We start from the raw sequence: 26,011 nt of genomic DNA on the forward strand, positions 1-26,011 counted from the left end.
AGAGGCTTTTTAGCTCCTCTTCACTTTCTGCCATAAGGGTGGTGTCATCTGCATATCTGAGGTTATTGATATTTCTCCCAGCAATCTTGATTCCAGCTTGTGCTTCTTCCAGCCCAGCGTTTCTCATGATGTACTCTGCATAGAAGTTAAATAAGCAGGGTGACAATATACAGCCTTGATGTACTCCTTTCCTATTTGGAACCAGCCTATTGTTCCATGTCCAATTCTAACTGTTGCTTCCTGACCTGCATACAGGTTTCTCAAGAGGCAGGTCTGGTGGTCTGGTATTATTACTAGATTATTATTGGAGAAGGGAATGGCTATCTACTCCAGTTTCTAGCTTGGAGAATTCCATGGGCAGAGGAGCCTGGTGGGCTATAGTCCATAGTGTCAAAAAGAATTGGACAAGAATAAATGACTAACACTATTAATTTACTCAAAGAGATTTTTTGTGGCAAACAGTGATTGAGCAACGCAAAATAACAGGTTTGCAAAGGATTAAATGATTTCAATTATGATTTTGATAAAGATATATTGATTAATAAAGTCAAACTGGAGGCAAATACAGGTCTTATAGGAAAATAGCAGGCATGAACTATTACCTAGACTTTATTTGTTTAATAACAATTTAGTCTCAAACATTTCAATATATTTTTGGTAGTAGCATATCAAACTTTTATTCAATTAATGGACATCAAAAATACTGAGCATATACTAAATTTTATATAAGTTATTGCAAACACAAATATATGTTATGATGGAAATTTTTCTGTTATTGACATGTGAACTTGAGTAATAAACTTGAAAGCTAAGTAAATATATTCATTGGAATATGTAGGGGTTGGTTGTAAGGGAATAATAGATTCTACTATGTGTCAGATTCCACTAAATTATGTGTTGACCTCACCATTTAAAGCTCACCTTGTAATCCTGGCAGATATCTTGATTTATAGTTTTGAATATAAACATAAAGATAATAGTTGTAGATTTTTATTAACAACATAATCTCTGAAACATTGCTAAGACATTAAATATTTTTTTCACTTTTATTATGTAAAATTTGAGTTTATGATAGTGAATTATTTTCAGTATATAATTTATAATAAAATTTGACAATTGAACTTTTTAAAATATAAAGGTTATTATTTATAGATAATGTGCCCATTGCTTATATATTTATGGTATATTAATTATACTATATTTGCTATATGTTGCTGTAAGCATCTTTGACAAATGACTATATTTGTGCCTTTTGTGATACACTTTTATAAATTATATATATAATTCAAAGTCAGCAATCTAAATCTATTTCTGACAAATCTTAAACTGCACTTTTTTCAGAAAAATAAAACAAATATGATTCTGCCAAAAATCGGGCACCTTTCTTCAAACAACGATGACATACACTATACAAAAATATAATTGTATTTCAGTTCAGTTCAGTTCAGTCGCTCAGTCATGTCCGACTCTTTGTGAACCCATGAATTGCACACTAGGCCTCCCTGTCCATCACCAACTCCCAGAGTTCATTCAAACTCACATCCATCAAGTCGGTGATGCCATCCAGCCACCTCATCCTTTGTTATCCCTTTTTCCTCCTGCCCCTAATCCCTCCAAGCACATACAGTTTTAATAATTTAAATGTTTTTTCTTTATTTCCTTCTTCCTTTAAATTTTTATTAGGTACCTAAGGGCTTTCTAAAATTTATTATTTTTTTCCAGGTAACTGTGTCATAGCAATAGTATTGTTTTTCCAGTTTATAACTTGCCTAGTAATGGTTTTAGCAATCTTGCTTCTCACTTACTGCCTACTGCTTTTGTATATTCTTTTTCTAAAAAATTAAGTTGAATTTACTCTTAATCTTGTATGCTATTCATTTCTCTATTTTTCTCTTTTTCCTAAGGACAGCATTTCGGCTTATGAATTCCCACTTGGTATAGAAAATTACTTCGACCGAATGTTGTTATGCACATCCTCCACCATTCAGTTATGTAATAAGTTGTTTGATATGATAGCTTTTACTTCTTCTTTGACTCAATAAACATTTAGTATGGTGGATTTGCTCTAAGTGATTTTAGTGTTGCAGGTGAAGGGGTTGTGGGATTTACTCAAATGTTTGCATTAGCATCTAGAACCATTGCATTGTGATATAAGCACACATCCTATACAATTTCTTTGCAATATGCTGAACTTTTTGGAAAGTTAAGTAGTAATTTAAAATGTGTTTAGTGAGCACTTAAGAAAAATTTCTATTCTCTGTATTTAGTAAGGTCCAATGAGTTTGTCTAATTGACTTTTAATTCCTCATTGCCTAGAGGACTGCTAGAGACATAGGAGGCAATTGATAAATAATTGTTGCCCGAATGAAGTGTACATAAATTCAGCTATTTAAGTTTAGAACATATACGAATGCATTTCAGAAACTTGTAATTTGGAATAACAGATTCAAGAAATAGGAAGCATAAAATCCTGCCAGTCAGAATGTGAGAAAACTACAGGTTTACTTTATTTTATTAAGATCAAATAATGAACAATGCTTTCATTTTTTCTTGTTTTTCTTATGACATGAAGTTCACTCACAAAGAAAATTAAAATTGTGGTGGAGTCAGGTTTAAATTGCATCTTGATTGACTACTTGAGGGATATTTTTCATTTAGAAGGCTTATCTAGAGTCAATGCACTATAGTTAATTGATTTCCATGACATATCACCTATTTCCAAATACATAAACATTATCTATTAGTAAATCCAAAATACTAGCATAAATCTCATCCCCAGTTTTGCATGGCAGCATTGTTCTCTGTGATTACTAATTTTCAAAACAAATTATATTAAAATATGGCTTCCTTTCTATGATAAGTGCTCATCTCTTTGATAGTTTATGAGGTCAATTCAACTTTAATAACTTATTTGAGGTGATAGAATATATCAGTGTTGACAGGATTAATAACTGAGGTTTTTGTGTCCAGGACAAAGGATTTCCTTATAGTAATAGAGCTTTCCAATTTTCCATTGAAATTCATGACATTAAATCATTTGTTATAGCAACTGTTTCTGTTGTCAAAAACATGAGAAAATCACTTCAGTATAGATTCAATAACACAAAATTGAAGGATAAACAAAATGAGAAACATATTGTTACGTTAAAGACTCTTTTCATAATTTCATTTTTATATTAATAAGTTAATATCACATATTTTTTCAAACACAAAATATGAATACATATTCATATATTTTTAATATAAATAATTATAAAACATATGATATATACCTGGGAAACAAGCTTCTCAAAGACAACATGTATATTGAGATAATCAGTAAATGTAGTATTTAATCAAAGCTAATTTAGTTTCTGAAAAGAAACATTTATTTGTTAACAAAATATTTATAAATAAGTATGTAGGGAAGTATAGGATCCAATTTACATGCTATGAACCCTAACTTTCTCAGTGGATACAACCACTACAAATAATAACTGAGGAAAACAAGAAAACTCTAGTAGTCTAGTTGTCTTAATTCAAGATCTATCAATTTATTAAAAGTCATTTGTGCTCAGAGGTAGCTTACCGGAGACACACCAAACACTGGGGCCTGGAGTACAACTTGTACATGTGCTGTCCTAGGGCAGGTAACAAGAAAAATGAGTCCAAACTGCCTTACCAAAGAATATAGAGGAAAGGAACACCACCTTTGAAATGTCAAGGTCTTGAAATAATCGTGACTATCTTGCAACAAGAAAAAAGTTGTACAAACTGAAAATCAATGACTTTTCTTGAACATGTCAGAGAATAGAGATCACAAAACAAATACCTACACTGAAATCTTGAGAAACAGGCAAATATGAAGAACCAGAGTTGGGGGTCACTTTAGCTGGAGTAGGAGCTGCTAGAGCCATAAAATGGTGGGTACACCTAAACAGTAACATTGACACAGTCAGAGAGGCTGTTTGGAATCCAGTGAATGTAAGAATCTCCTTGAAGCCACAGACAAAGGGTAGGTCTCACTTTGTGGATTCTACTTCCAGAAACTTTACAAGATTCTCACCAGGATGAGCCAAAAGTAAAATCACCTCAGGTCTCTGGCAAGGGAGGGAAAAATAAACCGTTTCAAATATGAGCAGAGCATTCTTCATAATAAAGGCCAGCTATCCGGGCAAAAAGATTTTTATAGACTTATCTCATCTGAAGGAAAGCGCATTTCTCTGAATTTCTGTTTCTCTTAACATATGGAAACAAACAAAAAAGTAAAAGAAACTCTTGTGAAAGAAACAAACCAAGAACATAGATCAACTCACACACTGAAATGTAAGCATAAGATTATAGAATTTTTTCCTACACCACTTCTTAACAAGACATTAACAAGGCTAAAACATAATAACAATAGATTATAATGGAAAGTGTTTCAAGTCTCAACCTGTATTTAAGGCATCCTTCAGTTCAGTTCAGTTCAGTTCAGTCGCTCAGTCATGTCCGACTCTTTGCGACCCCATGAATCACAGCACGCCAGGCCTCCCTGTCCATCACCAACTCCCGGAGTTCACTCAAACTCACATCCATCGAGTCAGTAATGCCATCCAGCCATCTCATCCTCTGTCGTCCCCTTCTCCTCCTGCCTCCAATCCCTCCCAGCATCAGAGTGTTTTCCAATGAGTCAACCCTTCGCATTAGGTGGCCAAAGTACTGGAGTCTCAGCTTTAGCATCATTCCTTCCAAAGAACACCCAGGACCAGTCTCCTTCAGAAGACTGGATGGATCTCCTTGCAGTCCAAGGGACTCTCAAGAGTCTCCTCCAACACCACAGTTCAAAAGCATCAATTCTTCGGCACTCAGCTTTCTTCACAGTCCAACTCTCACATCCATACATGACCACAGGAAAAAATATAGCCTTGACTAAACGGACCTTTGTTGGCAAAGTAATATCTCTGCTTTTCAACATGCTACCTAGGTTGGTCATAACTTTCCTTCCAAGGAGTAAGCATCTTTTAATTTCATGGCTGCAATCACCATGTGCAGTGATTTAGGAGCCCCCCAAAAGTAAAGTCTGATGCTGTCTACACTGTTTCCCTATCAATTTCGCATGAAGTGATGGGACCGGATGCCATGATCTTCATTTTCTGAATGTTGAGCTTTAAGCCAAGTTTTTCACTCTCCTCTTTCACTTTCATCAAGAGGTTTTTTGGTTCCTCTTCACTTTCTGCCATAAGGGTGGTGTCATCTGCATATCTGAGGTTCTTGATATTTCTCCCGGAAATCTTGATTCCAGCTTGTGCTTCTTCCAGTCCAGTGTTTCTCATGATGTACTCTGCATAGAAGTTAAATAAGCAGGGTGACAATATACAGCCTTGATGTACTCCTTTTCCTATTTGGAACCAGTCTGTTGTTCCATGTCCAGTACTAACTGTTGCTTCCTGACTTTCATACAGGTTTCTCAAGAAGCAGGTCAGGTGGTCTGGTATTCCCGTCTCTTTCAGAATTTTCCACAGTTTATAGTGATCCACACAGTCAAAGGCTTTGGCATAGTCAATAAAGCAGAAATATATGTTTTTCTGGAACTCTCTTGCTTTTTCGATTATCCAGCGGATGTTGGCAATTTGATCTCTGGTTCCTCTGCCTTTCCTAAAACCAGCTTGAACGTCTGGAAGTTCACAGTTCACATATTGCTGAAGCCTGGCTTGGAGAATTTTGAAAATTACTTTACTAGCATGTGAGATGAGTGTAACTTTGTCCTAGTTTGAGCATTCTTTGGAATTGCCTTTCTTTGGGATTGGAATGAAAACTGACCTTTTCCAGTCCTGTGGCCACTGCTGAGTTTTCCTAATTTGCCTGCATATTGAGTGCAGCACTTTCACAGCATCAGCTTTTGGGATCTGAAATAGCTCAACTGGAATTCCATCACCTCCACTAGCTTTGCTCATAGTGATGCTTTCTAGGCCCACTTGACCTCACATTCCAGGATATCTAGAATAGGCGAATGATCACACCATTGTGATTATCTGGGTCATGAAGCTCTTTTTTGTACAGTTCTTCTGTGCATTCTTGCCACCTCTTCTTAATATCTTCTGCTTCTGTTAGGTTCATACCATTTGTATCCTTTATTGAGCCCATCTTTCCATGAAATGTTCCCTTGGTATCTCTAATTTTCTTGAAGAGATCTCTAGTCTTTCCCATTCTGTTGTTTTCCTCTATTTCTTTCATTGATTGCTGAGGAAGGCTTTCTTAAGCAAACCAAAACACAACAAGGGAGACAAAAAGAAGACCACTGGATAAAAATGAAGCCCCTGGCACCTACCACTGTAGCCACAATTAAACATTCAGCCCAACTGTCAGTTGAATTAACACAAATCTCACACTAATGGCCTACTTACCTTAGCTTTTGTTACCTGTTATGTTACATGCATTTTTCAAAAAAAAAAAAAAATTGCAAGTCATGCCAAAAAGCAAGAAGAAAATGAAGACCCAATGTAGGCATCAGTACTTGACTCAAATATGCTGCAGATTTTGCAAAGTAGAAAAACATGCAACATAAGATGGAAATTGTAAACAGAAGTAAGAATTAAAGAAAATTCTTGAATAAAAAAAATGTGATAGAAATGATAAATACCTTTGATGAACTTATCAGTAGACTGGACAAGGCTGAGGAAAAAATTCGTGACCTAGAAAATGATGTATGGCAAAACCAATAGACTATTGTAAAGTAATTAGCCTCCAATAATAAATAAATTAATAAATAAATAAAACAGATTTATTGAAATAAAATTCACATACCATACAGCCAATAAAAGAAAATATGGTAATGATGCTTTCCAGAATTAAAATGCAAAGAAAATGGGATGACATTTAAAAAATATCAGATTATCCAAAATAGTGGGACATATCAAAAGAATAATTCACATGTAATTGGAGCACCAAATGAGAAAAAAGATAACAGATATATTTGAAGTGATAATGGCTGAACACTTAAAATAAATTATTGACAGAAACATAACCAGAGATCTAAGAAGTTCAGAGAACACCGAACGGTGGTATAGATACCAAATGTCTACAACTAGGCCTGTCTTGCTGCTGCTAAGTCGCGTCAGTCGTGCCTGACTCTGTGCGACCCCGTAGATGGCAGCCCACCAGGCTCCCCTGTCCTGGGATTCTCCAGGCAAGAACTCTATAAACAACCAGAGACAAAGAGAAAATCTTGAAAAGAGCCAGAAGAGTGAAAGAGCACATTACTTATAAAGGAGAAAATATAAGAATAAAGCAGACTTGTCAGATATCATGCAATCAAGAGAAGAATGGAATGAAATTTTAAGGTGTTGAAAGAAAATTTTAGAAATATTCAATTTTGCATAATTGAAATGCATTCACTTCCACATAAAGAGATGAATAGGCAGGATACAGAGGATTTTTAGGGCAGTTAAACTACTCTGCATGATAATATAATGATGGATACATGTCATTGTATGTTTCTCAAAATCCACAGAATGTACACCACCAAGTGAAAAGTGAAAGTGTTAGTCACTAGTCAAGTCCAATTTTTTGTGACCCCATGGGCTGTAGCCCACCAGGCTCCTCTGTCCGTGGAATTCTCCAGGCAAGAACACTGGAGTGGGGAACCATTCTTTTCTCCAGGGCATCTTTCTGATTCAGGAATTAAACCCAGGTCTCCTGCATTGCAGTCGGATTCACTATCATCTGAGCCACCATAGAAGCCCCACAACACCGAGCAATGACCACAATATAAACTATGGACTTTGGGTGATAAAAGCATGTCAATGCAAATTCAAGGATTGTAACAAAGGCACCACTCTGGTAAGGGATGTTGCTAGTGAGAGAGGCAGTGTGTATATATGGAAGAGGGTATCTGTAACTGTGTGCTTTCCACCCAGTTTTGCTGAGAACATATTTCTCTAAGAATAAAATCTATTTTATAATATTAAAACAAAATTATCATGCCCAGATGGTCCCAGTTATGGCTGATATAAAATTTATGTAAGATTTTTTAAAATAAAGAATGCAATACAGATAGATATTAAAAATACAAAGTTATATGAGTTAAGAAAAAATGCAGTACACAATTTGAAACTATAATCAACATAATAAAAAAGTTGAGAATCCTACTGTATTATTTTAACTAACTAGTGATATGACTGTTTTGAGCAGGTTAAGGAACAAAAATCAGATACTGTACAATATGAGAGAGCTTTACCTCCTGATAGGATAGAGCCGTTAATTAACTAACATTTAACTCTGAAGAATAAAATATGATATGGAGACATAAAATGTTAAAAAATAATTAATTCTAGATTGTAGATTGTAAATAGCTGTGGTAAAAGAGTTGTTTTTATTGTAAGCACTTATATTTGTGTTTATAGTTATATATAACATGTTAATCTAATGATGTTATATTTAATACACATATATATTATGATAAAAATTTTAAAAATACATGCCAATATCATGAGTTTAGAAGATATGACATTGTAAGCTTGAATGCAAAGATTAAAAATTCTGAGAGGTTTTATTTTATTTTTTCAATTGCTTTCCAATTCACATACTTTCTGTCATCATAACAAATAACATTCCACAATAAATATTTCTGGTAATCTTCTAGAGAGACAGAAGGGAAAGGCTTTTGGAGTTTCTTATTGGACAGGTCCCATCTGGTGCTCTTATCATTTGTATGGACTGTGAACATTTTATGAGTTAAAGCATCTGTCAATTAGCACTGTAAAATCCACAGATGGATTCTGGATTTTTATAGCACATTGCTGCCAAGGATATACTTTAAATTTACACATGCCCTCTTCACCAGCCAACAGTCTCCCATCAAAATAAGAAGTATTACCTAAATCACATATGTAATTGAAAGAGAAGGATTTCAGTGCTAACTTTGTAAGCAAGAGGATGCATAGCGCCCTGAGTTAAAGGTAAAGGTAAAGTTAAAAGTAAGGTAAAGGTAAATGCCATTGGATGGCCAAAAAGAAATGTTAGAGAAGGTTTCACACATTATAAATAGGTGATCATATAAACTTATCATCTAAACTGAGATACTTTTAAGAGAGAAACAGAGTGCTATTAATTATTTAGCCAAGATAGCAGGCCTAAATGGACTCTGGTGTGCTTAGTCACTCAGTCATGTCCAACTCTTTGTGACCCCATGGACTGTACCCTACCAGGCTCCTTTGTCCATGGAATTCTCTAGGCAAGAATAATAGAGTGGGTTGCTATGCCCTCCTCCAAGGGATCTTCCCAACCCAGAGACTGAAACTGGGTATCCTGCATTGCAGGCAGATCCTTTACCATCTAAGCCACCTAGGAAGCCCCAGTAAGAAGCAAAGTACATATCAAATATTGGGATCTCCTTAGTTATCCATGTCTTAAAGACATTTGGGATTATTAAGACTCATCTGTATGCTTGCACTGAGCATTTATTGTTTGCTTGTTTGGCATCCATATGCTTTACTTCCATTGATAGCTCTACATTTTGTGTGTTCAGTGAGTTCTCCCATATTTAAGTTCATATAATCTGGTAGAGCTTTACTCCAAATTTTTATAGGCCAAAGTTGTTTGAAATAGAAAAATTATGTACTAGCATAATTTCAGTTAGAGTGTTTTGTTTGATTGTTTATTGATATCTTAATGGAGAAATTAACTCATTAATGTTTAGCTCATAAACACATAAATTAATAAGAAAAGGAAAGGTTAAGTAAGGAGATATAAAGACAGCTAACCCAGTCTCTTCAATAATCCTCTTATCCATATGCATCAGAAGACAGAATGAAAACCACATTCACAGAAAACTAACAAATTTGATGACATGGACCACAGCCTTGTTTAGCTCAATGAAACAATGAGCCATGCTTTGTAGAGCCACTCAGGATGAATGCATCATGGTGGAGATTTCTGACAAAACATGGTCCACTGGAGAAGGGAATGGCAAACCACTTCAGTATTCTTGCCTTGAGAACCCAAAACAGTATGAAAAGGCAAAATGATAGGACACTGAAAGATGAACTCCCCAGGTCAGTAGGTGCCCAATATGCTACTGGAGAAAAATGGAGAAATATCACCAGAAAGAATAAAGAGACAGAGCCAAAGCAAAAACAACACCCAGTTGTGGATGTGACTGGTGATGGAAGTAAAGTCCGATGCTGTAAAGAGCAATATTGCATAGGAACCTGGAATGTTAGGTCCATGAATCAAGGTAAATTGGAAGTGTTCAAACAGTAGATGGCAAGAGTGAACATTGACATTTTAGGAATCAGCAAACTAAAATGGACTAGAATGGGTGAAATTAACTCAGATGACCATTATATCTACTACTGTGGGCAAGAATCCCTTAGAAAAAATGGAGTAGCCATCATGGTCAACAAAAGACTCCAAAAGGCAGTGCATGGATGCAATCTCAAAAACTGAATGATCTCTGTTCATTTCCAAGGCAAACCATTCAATATCACAGTAATCCAAGTCTATGGCTTGACCAGAAATGCTGAAGAAGCTGAAGTCGGATGGTTCTATGAAGACCTACAAAATCTTCTAGAACTAACACCAAGAAAAGATGTCCTCTTCATTATAGGGGACTGGAATGCAAAAGTAGGAAGTCAAGAGATATTTGAAGTAACGGGCAAATTTGGCCTTGGAGTACAAAACGAAGCAGGTCAAAGGCTAATAGAGTTTTGTCAAGAGAACAGTACTGGTCAAGCAAGCACCCTCTTCCACAAAACAAGAGAAGACTCTACACATGGACATGACCAGATGGCCGACACCAAAATCAAACTGATTATATTTCTGCAGCCAGAGATGGAGAAGCTCTATACAGTCAGCAAAAACAAGACCAGGAGCTGACTGTGGCTCAGATCATGAACTCCTTTTTTGTCAAATTCAGACTTAAATGGAAGAAAGTAGGGAAAAGGACTAGACCATTCAGGTATGACTTAAATCAAATCCCCAATGATTACACAGTAGAAGTGACAAACAGATTCAAGGGATTAGATATGATAGAGTGCCTGAAGAACTATGGATGCAGGTTTGTGATACTGCACAGGAGGCGAGGATCAAGATCATCCCCAAGAAAAAGAAATGCCAAAAGGCAAAACGGTTGTCTGAGGAGACCTTAAAAATAGCTGAGAAAAGAAGAGAAGCAAAAGGCAAATGAGAAAACGAAAGATATACCCAATTGAATACAGAGTTCCAATGAATAGCAAGGAGAGGTAAGAAAGGCTTCCTTAGCGATCAATGCAAAGAAATACAGGAAAAAAATAGAATGGGAAAGACTGAGATTTCTTCAAGAAAACTAGAGATACAAAGAAATTATTTCATGCAAAGATGAGCGCAATAAAGGACAGAAATGGTATGAACCTAACAGAAGCAGAAGATATTAAGAGGAGGTGGCAAGAATACATAGAAAAACTGTACAAAAAGATCTTCATGACCCAGATAACCATGATGGTATGATTACTCACCTAGAGCCAGACATGCTGGAATGCGAAGTTAAGTGGGCCTTAGGAAGCATCACGATGAACAAGGTTAGTGGAGCGTTTGGAATTCCAGTTGAAGTATTTCAAATCCTAAAAGATGATGCTGTGAAAGTGCTGACCTTAATAAGCCAGCAAATCTGGAAAACTCAGCAGTGGTCACAGGACTGAAAATGTCAGTTTTCATCCCAATCCCAAAAAAGGCAATGCCAAAGAATGTTCAAACTACTGCACAATTGCACTCATCAAACACACACGAGCAAAGTAATACTCAAAATTCTCCAAGCCATTCTTTAACAGTGCATGATCCGTGAACTTCCAGATGTTCAAGCTGGATTTAGAAAAGGCAAAGAAACCAGAGATAAAATTGTCAATATCTGTTGGATCATCAAAAAAGCAAGAGAGTTCCAGGAAAACATCTACTTATGCTTTATTGACTATGTCAAAGCCTTTGACTTCATGGATCACAACAAACTGTGGAAAATTCTTAAAGAGATGGGCATACCAGACCACCTGACCTGCCTCTTGAGAAATCTGTATGCAGGTCAGGAAGCAACAGTTAGAACTGGACATGGAACAACAGACTGGTTCCAAATTGAGAAAGGAGTACGTCAAGGCTGTATATTGTCACCCTGCTTATTTAACTTATATGCAGAGTACATCTTGTGAAATGCAGGGCTAGATGAAGCACAAGCTGAAATCAAGATTGCTGGGAGAAATATCAATAAACTCAAATATGCAAATGACACCAGCCTTATGGCAGAAAGTGAAGATGAACTAAAGAGCCTCTTGTTGAAAGTAAAAGAGGGGAGTGAAACAGTTGGCTTAAAACTCAACATTCAGAAAACTAAGATCATGGCATCTGGTCTCATCTCTTCATCACAAAAAATAGAGAAGTAATGGAAACACTGACAGACTTTATTTTTTTGGGCTCCAAAATCACTGCAGATGGTCAATGCAGCCATGAAATTAAAAGATGCTTGCTCCTTGGAAGAAAAGTTATGACAGTATATTATAAAGCAGAGACATTACTTTACCAACAAAGGTCCATTTATTCAAAGCTCTTGCTTTTCCAGTAGTCATGTATGGATATGAGAGTTGGACTATAATGAAAGTTGAGCACCAAAGAATTGGTGCCTTTGAACTGTGGTATTGGAGAAGACTCTTGAGAGTCCCTTGGACTGCAAGGAGATCCAACCAATCCATCCTAAAGGAGTTACTAGGAAGACTGATACAGAAGCTGAAAGTCCAACACTTTGGCCACCTGGTGAGAAGAATTGACTCACTGGAAAAGACCCTGTGTTGGGAAAGATTGAAGGCAGGAGGAGAAGGGGATGACAAAGGTTAAGATAGTTGGATGGCATCACCAACACAGTGGATATGAGTTTGAGTTGTTTCTGGGAGTTGGTGATGCACAGGGAGGCCTGGCATGTCACAGTCCTTGGTGTTCAAATGAGTTAGACACAATGGAGTGACTGGACTGACTAACTGACTGAATTGAATCTCTTACTCTTTTATTCTGCACTTCTCTGAGTTGTAAGATTACTTAAAAAACTGGAAATAGAACTGCCATACGACCAAGCAATCCCACTGCCTGGCATACACATCAAGGAAACCAGAATTGAAAGAGGCACATGTACCCTAGTGTTCATCACAGCACTGTTTACAATAGCCAGGACATGAACGTAACCTAGATGTCCATCGGCAGACGACTGGATAAGAAAGCTGTGGTACATATACATTATGGAATATTACTCACTATTAAAAAGAATGCATTTGAGTCAGTTCTAATGAAGTAGATGAAACTGGAGCCTATTATACAGAGTGAAGTAAGTTGGAAAGAAAAAAACCAATACAGTATATTAATGCATATATATGGAATTTAGAAAGATGGTAATGATGACCTTATATGTGAGACAGCAAAAAAGATACAGATGTAAAGAACAGACTGTTGGACTCTGTGGAAGAAGGTGAGGGTGGGATGATTTGAGAGAATAGCATTGAAACATGTATATTATCATATGTGAAATAGGTCGCCAGTCCAGGTTTGATGCATGAGGTAGGGTGCTCAGGGTTGGTGCACTGGGATGACCCTGAGGGATGGGATGGGGACGTGGGTGGGAGGGAGAGTCAGGATGGGGAGCATATATACACCCATGGCTGATTCATGTGAATGTATGGCAAAACCCACAATATTGTGAAGTAGTTAGCCTCCAATTAAAATATAAAAAAAAGCAGACAGAAGAGATGAAGGAAAAAGATCAAAGAATCTACCTGCAATGCAGGAGACACATTTGCATGGAAGCTCCAGGGTTGGAAATATTCCCTGGAGAAGGAAATGATAACCCACTCCAGTATCCTTGCCTGAGAAGTCAAAAAATATGGACAGAGGAGTCTGGTGGGCTACATGCATGGGTTTGCAAAAGAGCTGGACATGACAATGGCCAAACAAGAAACAAATGCAAAAACTTTTATACTATAAATATTCTTTCATTGGTAATGATTGCCTATCTCTTCATTTGCAGTTTACTCTTCTGATGATATGGAATATGTCTCTTGTTTTCTTCAATTGAAGTAATTCTCTGGTTTTCTTCCATTGAGGTAATGTGAACTTGACTTCTGTTATTTATTCTTATAATTCTCATTTAGACTAGAAACAGAAATTAGCATCCAGCTTATACTTATATATTGAGTTTAACTCTCTTGTAGTACTTTTTCTTATTCCTGATATTCAACATGATATTCTAAAATTAGACTTCTTATTATAAATAATGCAAAAAAACCCCATGGATCAGTTTAAAATACATAGCATTTTATGAATAAAAATTAATGAATTACTTATTTACTACTGGGAAGAAATTTCAAGATCACATTAGTCAAAAAGAGACCTGAAATATAGCCTAAAACTCTTATTTCACCATTCTCAACTTCCACTACTTAGCACAGCCTGTGTTAATATTTCTAAAAGTTTTACTGTACCATTTTTGTGTAGTTAATATTATTTTCTAATTTACGAGCTTCACACTACTTCTCTTCAGCAAAATGTCATATATACATATATAAAATAGGCACTTATAATTTTGTGACAGAATTAACTCTTAAAGATAGCTGCCATAAAGAATTATGGGCTAAATCAGGTATACTAAAAATACCATTTTATTTTGAGGTTAGGTATACACATGTCAAAACAACGAGATGAACATGTGAAGTACTCAGTCAATCAACCAATTATGTTGTCTACACGATGCCAGAAAGCTAGCTTGATTAATATTTGTCCCCAGCCAGGTAAATTGACTCAATACAGCCAGTGATGCTATGTTATACAGAGCAAAGTTGATCATGTCATATTGCTGCTTAACAATCTGTCCATAACTTACAGGATAAAACCCCAAATCCTTAGCTTGACAGAAAAGATCTTTCAAGATCTGTCCATGATTTGCTCTTCTGACTCTTCTAACATCTTTTCCACTTTACCTTAACCACTGTGCTATTGATGATTATATTCAGTACCTTCCCCCTGACATTCCAGACACGTTCACGATTCTTTTCTGCGGGCTTTTCCTATGCTAGCATGCTCCACCATTACCTGCTGTGCCCACTATCTTGATTTTTCACTTGGATATTCCTTATCACTCTTTAAACTATAGTCAAAAGGTCTCATTGTCAGTTATGCCTTACCTTGAACCTGCTCAATTCCATTTGCTCCCCCAAATTTTTATTTGGGGCAAAGGAAACACATTGTTTGAGTTATTTGGATGACTATATAAATAAACACATTAATTAGTTGGTCAGCTATTTATGTAGTAGTATCTGAGTCAACATTCCTAAGGTTAATTATGTATCCTTGGCCCCCTTCCATTTCAGTTCACTTGAAAATGTGATATATACTTTCAGTTATGTGAAAAAATTTGTGATCAAAGTAGTAGACTCTTTATGTAAGCTCGTTGGTGTTACAAAAAAGAATCTAGAAAAACCTGACTTGTTGCTGTGTTTATTATTTTTGTTAATGGGCATTTTTACTTAAATATTCATAAACTTTAATATACATTTAGTAATGATACTTAAAAAAATTTTTTTTTTTTGTTTCATCATTTTCAACTTTCTTCCACAATGACTCTGGTACATAGATGACAGACAGAATTCCGGATATAGTTCAGTGTATCATGTTGAAAATTGGGGGGAGTAAAGAACAAATGAATTTCATCTATTTTCCCATCTTTATTTCAGAATCAACTTTTTTTCTCTTTTATCTGAAGCACCACATTCTCCCAATTTCCTCCTGTCTCGCTGCACCTTTCAGTCTCCTTTGAGACTTTTCTCACTGCTCATACATTCTAACACAGTTATGGCCAAGGGCTTAGTCCTTGGGTCTCTGTGTTCCACACTCACTCTCTTAAATCACATCCTGTCAGATGACCTAATAAATCAAATGTTATATACACTGATAGTTTCAAATGTATCTCTTCTGCCCATATCTCTCCCTAAACCCCCAGATCTACTGCATATACCACATCACTGTTCACATGAGCAGTAGATATTTTAAACTCAATTTATTCAAACTGAATGTCTAATTGTCTCCCCTCCCTAATACCTTTGATCTTTCCACCTTAAATAATGGCCATTTCAATCTTCTAATTGCTCAGAAAAAGTAAGTAGGTAAATAAGTAATTTGCTGGATTGAAAGATAGATGATAGATAGATAAGTAAAGTTAGACAGACAGGCAGAGTTGGAAACATCATTAAAACATCTTTCTTATATTCCATATGTAGGCATATATCACAGATATTGTGAGTCTGGTTCTAAACCACTGCAATAAAGTAAATATAATAAAACAAGCAATGAATTTTTGTGTTCCTAGTGCATATTTAATTGATGTTTACACTATGCTATAGTCTTTAAGTGTGCCTTAGCAGTATGTTTAAGAACATAATAATAATAATATATATTATTATTTAATATATATATATAGCAGTATGTCTAAGAACACAATATAATAATATATCAGTTCAGTTCAGTTGCTTAGTTGTGTCCAACTCTGCAACGCCATGGACTGTACCATGCCAGGCTTCCCTGTCCGTTAACAACTCCCGGAGCCTACTCAAACTCATGTCCATTGTGTCGGTGATGCCATTCAACTATCTCAACCTCTGTCATCCCCTTCTCCCACCTTCAATCTTTCTCAGCACAGGGTCTTTTCCAATGAGTCAGTTCTTCGCATCAGGCGGCCAAAGTATTGGACGTTCAGCTTCAGCATCAGTCTTTCCAAAGAATGTTCAGGACTGATTGCCTTTCGGATGGACTGTTTGGATCTCCTTGCAGTTCAAAGGACTCTCAAGAGTCTTCTCCAAACCACAGTTCAAAGGACCAATTCTTTGGCGCTCAGTTTTCTTTATAGTCCAACTCTCACATCCACACATGACTACTGGAAAAGCCAGAGCTTTGACTAGATGGACCTTTGTTAGCAAAGTAATGTCTCTGCTTTTTAATATGCTGTCTAGGTTGGTCACAGCTTTTCTTCCAAGGAGCAAGCATCTTTTAATTCCCTGGCTGCAGTCACCATCTGCATTGATTTTGGAAACCAAGAAAATAAAATCTGCCACTGTTTCCATTGTTTCCCTATCTATTTGCCACAAAGTGATGGGACTGGATGCCATGATCTTCTTTTTTCTGAATGTTGAGTCTTAAGACATCTTCACTCTCCTCTTCCACCATCATCAAGAGCCTCTCTAGTTTCTCTTTACTTTCTGCCATGAGAATGGCATCATCTGCATATCTGAGGTTGTTGATATTTCTCCAAGAAATCTTGATTCCAGCTTTTGATTCATCCAGCCCTGCATTTCGCATGATGTACTCTGCACAGAAGTTAAATAAGCAAGGCGACAGTATACAGCCTTGTTGTGCTACTTTCCCAATTTTGAGCCAGTCTGTTGTTCCATGTCTTGTTCTAACTATTGCTACTTGACCTGCATACTGGTTTCCCAGGAGGCAAGTAAGGTGGTCTGGTATGCCCATCTCTTTAAGAAGTTTCCATAGTTTCTAGTGGCCCACACAGTAAAAGGCTTTAGCCATGCCTTCTACAGACACAGCCCCTTTGGCCTGATGTGCATCTTCCATGTCTTATTTTCCATGGAAAATTCCATGTCTTATTTTCCTTGCTTGCTTCCTTCACTTCCTAATATCTTCTATAATTCACTTATTTAGTTTGTCATCTATCACACTTAAGTAGAATTTAAGCCCCATAAATGAAGTTATTTTTGTCTGTTTTGCTAAAAATAAAGTCATATTTGTTGAATGAATATTAGTGATTTTCTTGCAAAAGTTGAACTATGAATTGTGACTGTAATCTTTTACTGAATACACTTCAACTCCAAACCCCAGTATTTGAACATCAAACAAAACTATAAGTGCCCTCTTTATTATAGAGTAATGATAACCTTTTCACATGTGAATATATCAGAATTTACACCTTTAATAGGTGGTTTCACAGCCTATGAAAAAGGTAGGTGCATGCTCAGTTTCTTCTCCTAAACATGATAATTGAACAACATTTCTCTTCCTATTAGAGAATCTAGAAGAGCTCCTGCCATATTTTTAAAAATATATATATATCTATTCATAGAATTTCAAGCAATGAGAAATCTATATTGCTGATAGATCAGATATGACCATAAAAAAACCCAAGGGAAAAAAGGCTTCAGGGCAATCTTCCATCCTTCAATTACTTCATACATAAAAATAGACAGGACTTTATGTTTTCAGAAAAGTGTGTGTATGTGGTCATGGAAATTTGACAGCGTATTTGTATATTATCTATTCATTCCTTGTATATATGATTTCCACATGGACATTGTTACTTCTTGGAAGGGATGCTATTTATTTTTTTGTACAGGAATTTTGTACTTGTTGCAAATTATTTTGTATCCCTGTTTCTAACTACCAAATTATAGCAATCACTTTTGTTTCTAGTACTGTCACAAATGTTTCTATGCCTTTTCAAAAACCTTCTAAGTTGGTAGTTGAATACTGTTTCTTAAAATAATTGGTTTACACTATTGTATCAAAATAAAGTGTCTATTTAAGTAAATCAAAGATGACAGTATGCCTCATCAGCTGGTACTACCACAAATTTGTGATTTTACTCCTTTGAGTGTTTATGACTACATACATTCATCTCAGGGTTTCATGGAATTTAACTTACAGCACAAGCTATTGAAAAAGAACTGCAATAATCAGAATCCATAGTACCTTATAATTATATTTAAACACTGTTTAGTAGAAAAAAATTTGGGGATTTCTCTAATGTTTGATAGTGAGAATCAGCATCCAATATAATAGGTTATTTCAATGAAAGCATATGCCTAAAGCACATGCTTATTTCATTAACAAATAAAATGGACTGGTCCAAGATTTTATAGCCAGGATAAATATTAGGGAGGAAGATTAAAAAGGTAATTAAAAATAGCACCAGTTAATCATTTGGAACAAAATGCTAATGGAACTTTCTGGGGAAGTGTTAGAAATTTAGTATTCATACTCAGCTAGGCCAGAATAGCAATTAAAAGTAGTGTTGTTTTCAGATCTAAGGGCTTTTTAATAGCAGTACAGACCTTATTAGATTTGCTTACAATTATTCATGAAGAAAAAATTTTAAAGAACGTGCTTAATAAATCACTAATACACAAAATATGTTACTATTAATGATATGCTACACTATATTAAGAAAAAAATTGAGCATTTTTGTATTAATTTAAATTTTTTAAAAGCAGAGTTTAAGGGTAGTTCATCTGATAAAGAATCTGCCTGCAATGCGGGAGACCTGGGTTCAATCCATGGCTTGGGAAGATCCCCTGGAGAAAGGAAAGGCTACCCACTCCAGTATTCTGGCCTGGAGAATTACATGGACAGGGGAGCCTGGCAGGCTACAGTCCATGGGGTCACAGAATTGGACATGACTGAGGGACTTTCAATCTCATTTTCAATAGCTAACAGAGCTCTGATTTTAAAAAATTAAAAAAGCAGAAATCAACTTTCAATGGAATGAAACTCAAAAGTTTAAGTACTTTGAAATAATACAGCATTGTCCATTGTCTATTCTCTTGGATATTAAGAATTTTTTCAGAAAGTAAAATATTTGAGATAGAGTAAAATAAGCAAGACTTGAGAAATCATGCTATAAAGTGTGCTCCTGAGTTATTATTGGGTGACTACACACATGAAAATATATTCATTTTACTTTTTCTTGCTAATATTTGCTGGGATTGACATTAAAAATCTGTATTATGATTTAAGATAACCAAAGGAGGTATTGATAAATAATAAACATAATTCTTCTGGCCAAAGTACAGTAACACAGTCTAGATTTATCCTCCTGTCTGAAAACAAACAAACAAAATATAACAATCAAGACTTGGAAAACAATTTCTGTTTTCAACTTTGTGAGACATGAAGTTTCTCTTAAAACTATTCAACTCTGCTATTTTATCTCAAAATTTGTCACAATAATATGAAAATGAATAAATGATCACTGGCAAATTTAACTTGTAGGTCATAGCTTGCTGACCCATGGAATACATAAAACAATGATTTTTTAAATATTAAAAATCAAGCAACAAAAGACAGTCATTCCTGAGATATAGGAAACAAAGCTGGCAAAATGATTTACCAGCTTACTGCCTTTTCTTGATCATAGTGTTGTGGAGAAGAGTTCAGGTTGGGGCACAGTAAGCACTTCAATTAAGAATCCAGAGTGAATTGCCCAGGAAGACCTAGGCAGCTAGAGTCTACAGGAAAGAACACTGGAGAGAACAGCTAGACAGATGAATCCTGGAAATCTGCAGACTATCCTGCTCAAGTAATTCAGAGTGCTTGTTGCCCATGCATGAGAGAAATCCACTTGACGTCAAAGGGTGTAGGAGGGATACCATTTCTAAAAAATGGAGGGAACAGTACCCAGAGTTCACTTAAAACCAGGAATAATTCCTATTCCTTCAAGTCAGAAAGGCAAACCTCATAGTTCATAAAGTATTAAATAGAGTCCTCAAAAGACTCCTTGCCTTTGTAATGGGAAGTAATTAGCTCTTGTCCTATTTAATACATAAATGCTGCTCTTGTCTTATTTAACAAAGAAGTGACTAAAAACAAGATACAAAAGGGCAAACTGTCTCTAGTAATTTAGCTTCAATCCAGATTAAAGCTCAAAAATATGTGTGAAAAAGTGAAGTTGTTAGTCACTCAACCATGTTTGACTCTTTGCAACCTCATGGACTGTAACCCACAAAGCTCCACTGTCCATGGAATTCTCCAGGCAAGAAAACTGGAGTGGTTAGCCTCCCTTCTGCAGGGGATCTTCCCAAGCCAGGGATTAAATCTGGGCCTCCTGCATTGTAGGCAGATTCTTTTATGTCTGAGCCTCCAGAGAAGCCCCCAGAATATGTATAGGCAAACAAATACATCTAGAACCCAAAAGGTAAAATTCACAATATCTGGCATTCTTTCAAATTTGACTCAGTATACAAAGAAAGAAATATATAATCCATAATTAGCCTAACTTGTGTATTTTAAGTTGCTTCACTCCTGTCCAACTCTTTGTGAGTCCATGAACTGTAGCCCACTAGGCTCCTCTGTCCATGGAATTTTCCAGGAAAGAATTCTGGAATGGGTTGCCATTTCCAGTAGGTGATCTTCCTGATCCAGTGATCAAACCCATGTCTCTTAGGTCTCCTGTATCGCCAGATGGGTTCTTCACCACTAGCACTACCTCGGAAACCCTAGCATAACATAAAGTAGCATAAACAAAGCCCCAAATGTCACAAACACTATAATTAATAGGCAAGAACATTTAAAAATACTATTATTATATTTCATATCATCAGAAAGGCAGAGAAAATATTGAACATGTTAAGTAAAGAAAAGGAAGTTTTCAAAATGACTGAAATCGGACTTCTGGAAATGAAAATCAAATGTTAGTATTAATAACAATGCTGCATGGAAATAATGACAGATTAGATATTTCAGAAGAAAATATTAGCAAACTTGAAGATATAGCAACAGAAATCACCCAAGGCAAAACAGAAAGAGAATAAGATACACTCCTAAAAATAAACAGAATATCATTGATCAATGTTATACCTTCAAGTGTCTTAATATATGTGTAGCTGAAGCTCCTGAGGATGAGGGGAATTTTGAAAATATAATGGTCAAATAATGGTCAAATTCTATGAAAACTACATAACCTGGGATCCAGGAAACTTGTGACTTCCAAGGTTAAAAATCTTGAGCAAAACTTCAAGGCAAACCATAATTTAGATGCACAAAATTAGTTATAAGTAAAAATATCTTAAAAGCTCTAGATTTAAAAAGAATCATGTTAGGTACAGTGGAACCAAGTTGCTAATTAGAAACAATGCAAGTAAAGAAGCAGTGAAGCAACATATTAAACTTTACTTTTAAAAGTCTGCTTACAATTGTATAGCCAATGAATATACCTTTCAAAAGAAAGGCAGAACTTTTTCTGACATATAAAAGTTAAAACTAGTCATCATAAATAGATTAATAATAAAAGTAAAGTTAAAGAAAGTCCTTGTAGGGCAGAGCAGTGGGAGGGGCAAAAACTAACTCCTAACATACATACAAAATGAAAAGCACTGGAAATTATAACAACATGAATCTATATATAGGGTGTTTTTCTTATTAATCAATATTTAACTTTTTTATATTAAAAATGATAGCATACTGTGGAGTTTACAACATATTCACTACCAAAATGTATAACAACAAAACAACAAAGGCCAGGAAGAAAAATGTAGCATTATATCATTATCATACTTTCATACTATATTTATAAAGGTATGTAACACTTGAAATTTGAATGTAATAAGATAAAGACATGTAATATAAACTGGAACACAAGTTTTGGTATAACAAACTATAATCAATAAAAACCAACAGTGGATACATAATGGAATCATTTTTTAAAAAAATTTAGTACAAAAGAAGGCAGAAACAATAGGAGAACAAAGAGGAAAATACATAATAAATATTAATATGGTAGATTCAAACTTAAGCATATCAATTACCTTATTAGTTACAAATCAAAATACTACACTTAAAGGTAAATTATCAGATTGGATAAGAAGGAATAACTCAACTATAGACTGCCAATGCAAAGTTCATTTTAAAGATAATGACAAGCAGCCAACAAAGTGTTAATCTCAAAATATATGAACAGCTCATGCAACTCTATGCCAAAAGAAACAAACAACCCAAACAAAAAAGGGACAGAAGATCTAAATAGTCATTTCTCCAAAGAAGACATACAGGTGGCCAAAAAGGACATGAAAAGATACTCAACATAACTAATTTTTAGAGAAATGAAAATCAAAACTACAATAAGGCCTCACCTCACACCAGTCAGAATAGCAGTCATCAAAATGTCTACAAACAACCAGTGCTGGAGAAGATGAGAAAAGGGAATCCCACTGGACTGCTGGTAAGAATGAAAATTGATACAGCCACTATGGAAAACGGTGTGGGAGTTCCTTAAAAAACTGAAAATAGAGCTACAATATGATCCTACAATCCCACTTCTAGGCATATATCCAGAGGAACTCATAATCTGAAAGGGCACATGCACCCCAATGTTCATCGCAGCACTGTTTACAATAGCCAAGACATTGTAAGCAAACCAAGTGTCTATCTCCAGAGGAATGGATAAAGAAAACGCGGTACATATATATAATGGGATATTAATCAGCCTTTTAAAAGGACGAAATAATGCTATCACAGCAAAATGGATGGAACCAGAGATTATCATACTAAATGAAGTCAGACAGAGAAGGACAAATATACAGTATTTCTTATATGTGCAATCTAAAAAAAAAGGTACAAATGAACTTATTTACAAAACAGAAACAGACTCACAGATGTAGAAAACAAACTTATTGTTACCAAGGGGGAAAGTTGGGGGGAGAAACAGAGACTGGGATTGACATATACACACTGCTGTATATAAAATAGATAACTAATAAGAACCCACTGTATAGCAGAGGAAACTACTCAGTACTCTGTAATGACATATATGGAAATAGAATGAGTATATGTATATATATGTATAACTGACTTGCTTTGCTGTACAATAGAAACTAGCACAACATTGTAAATCAACTATAGGCCAAAAAAATTTTTTTTAAATAAGCTTAGAGATTTAAAAAAATTGCAGAAAGAAACATGAAAGGATACAAAAAAGATACATCTTGAAAACACTTAAAGAAAGCTAGAACAGCTATTTTATATCAGACAAAGTAATATTAATTATTTAAAAATTATACAAGCTCCTTATAAATGCAAGAATTACAGAAATTAGAAAAAAATTCATACCCTTGATATTACTTCAATTCCCCAGCTATTGTTAGGAAGATTGCATGTGAAAATTGTGTTACTCTAAGCCAGTGGGTCTCAATCTTGCTTACACATTCATTAGAATACCTAGAGAACTTTTAACAATTCAAATTTTCAAGTTATACCTAAAACTAATTAAAAGAATGAATGGAGAGGGGGAGACACCATAATCGGTATTATTTTTAATACTCTCCAGATGATTTCAGTGTGCAGCCCATGTTGGAAAATATGTCTGTAGGCAAAATCTGACTTCTGGGCTCCTCCTATGTGTTCAGTCCTTCAGTCATGCCCAACTCTTTGTGACCCCCAAGGACTGTAGCTTGCCAGATTTCTCTGTTAATGGAATTTTCCAGGCAAGAATACTGGAGTGGGTGTTTAAATAAGGCACAGCTGAAAATGAAGTAGTAGAGTTAATATGCCTGCTACAACTCTTGCATTTAGTCAGTATTATATTTGAAAGCATAATAAATACAAAGTAGAAGCAAAACTACTCAGAAAATTATGATGGAAAGTATTTCTTCAAATTATAGTGCTTAATTCTGGAAAAGAAACTGGTTGAAGGGGTATAAAAAAGGTGCAGGTAAATCTTATGTTATTAAGGTTTATTTAGGTAGTAATTCTCAATTACATTATTACCCTTTCAGTTTATTTCCTTAAATTCTTAATAAGGGAAAAGGAATCTTTAAAAACTATCTGTAATATAAATTGACACAGAGACAGCAGCACAATTTTTCTACATGTAAAATGTATTCTTTCAACTAAAGATAGAAATCAAACAAAGATATAAAGGCAGCAAACCCTGACTCATTAAGATAAAAGAGTAACTTTTCTGTACCTCTATTAAAAGAACAAAGTTCAAAGAATTGTCTTTCTAAGTATATGAAATCAGAGAAGGCAGTGACTGTTAATTATAAAATTATAGTCTGACAACTGGATGAAAATCAAGCAATACATTTTAAATATTAAATTGCTTAGGGATTTATTAGTAGAGAGACATTGAAATCCAGAAAAAAAAAAAAACTATCTCTAATGAAGAAAGCATATGCTTTATTGTCTCAAAGTTGTTTTTTAGAAAATAACAAATTATAGCTTCAGGAAAATAATATCAGATCACAGCTAGAATACTTTTCTTGGATAAACTCAGGACCTTATGAAAGGTATAATTATTACTATAAAGAGGAAAAAGTTGTAATTATTACCAGAATTTCCCTTTCTGGACCAGAATAAAAAATGAGATTGCCAGACTGAATTGTTTCTAGGGGATATTGTGAATAAAAATGAGGATTCAAAGAATAAGAATGAGGATTGACTTGAAAGACTGAAAACAAAAATAACATTACTGACATTAATATTAACTTTCACAGTATTAACAAAAAGAAACCAATAATAAATGGTTTCTTAAGTATAATTTTATACAAAATTTTTTAATTATATTAAATAATGAAAAATTAATATTGATGAAGCTTATGCTACCAATGATGAATCAACCTTTAGGATCCCCAGTTTAAATTGGAATTAAAAATTGAATGTATAGAAATAGTCTTCACTTTTCTGCATATGAAATCAATTACATATTAGTCCTCTGAGTATGGATAGGGAGAATCTAACTTTTCACCCTGAAAGGCCTCATAACTTTTTCCAATTTATTCAGTTCCTGTGGGTAAATGATCTTTCTTGAGATATTCCTACACTTTCTTTTTTCTTTCTCAGTTCCAATAAAGTTTATATGAACCTCATGGTGTTAAGTGATAGGTATTCAGTCTTATGTTCTGTCTTTCTAGTCTTCACTGGATTTAGCTAAATTGTTTTATCCATTTGTTTTTTAAGTATCTGGGATATTTTTCAGTGCATGTACAAATGGGGTGCTGCTGGACAGGCCACACATGGAAATTCTCCTTTCCCACGTTTTATAACCATAAGACCCCATTCTACTTGAGCTCCATCCTAGTTCTCATAGGTAAATTCAGTTTGTCATTCATAACAAAATAATAGTAATGACAGTATTAAATATCCTAATAAACTATGAGTAAAGAGCAACACTGATGCTGAAGTTGAAACTCCAGAATTTAGGTCATCTGATGTGAACAGCTGACTCATTGAGGTCAGATTGAGGGTGGGAAGAGAAGAGGGCATCAGAGGATGAGATGGC

The sequence above is a fragment of the Ovis aries genome, chromosome 1 (assembly GCF_016772045.2).
Source record: "Ovis aries strain OAR_USU_Benz2616 breed Rambouillet chromosome 1, ARS-UI_Ramb_v3.0, whole genome shotgun sequence".
Taxonomy (NCBI): domain Eukaryota; kingdom Metazoa; phylum Chordata; class Mammalia; order Artiodactyla; family Bovidae; genus Ovis; species Ovis aries.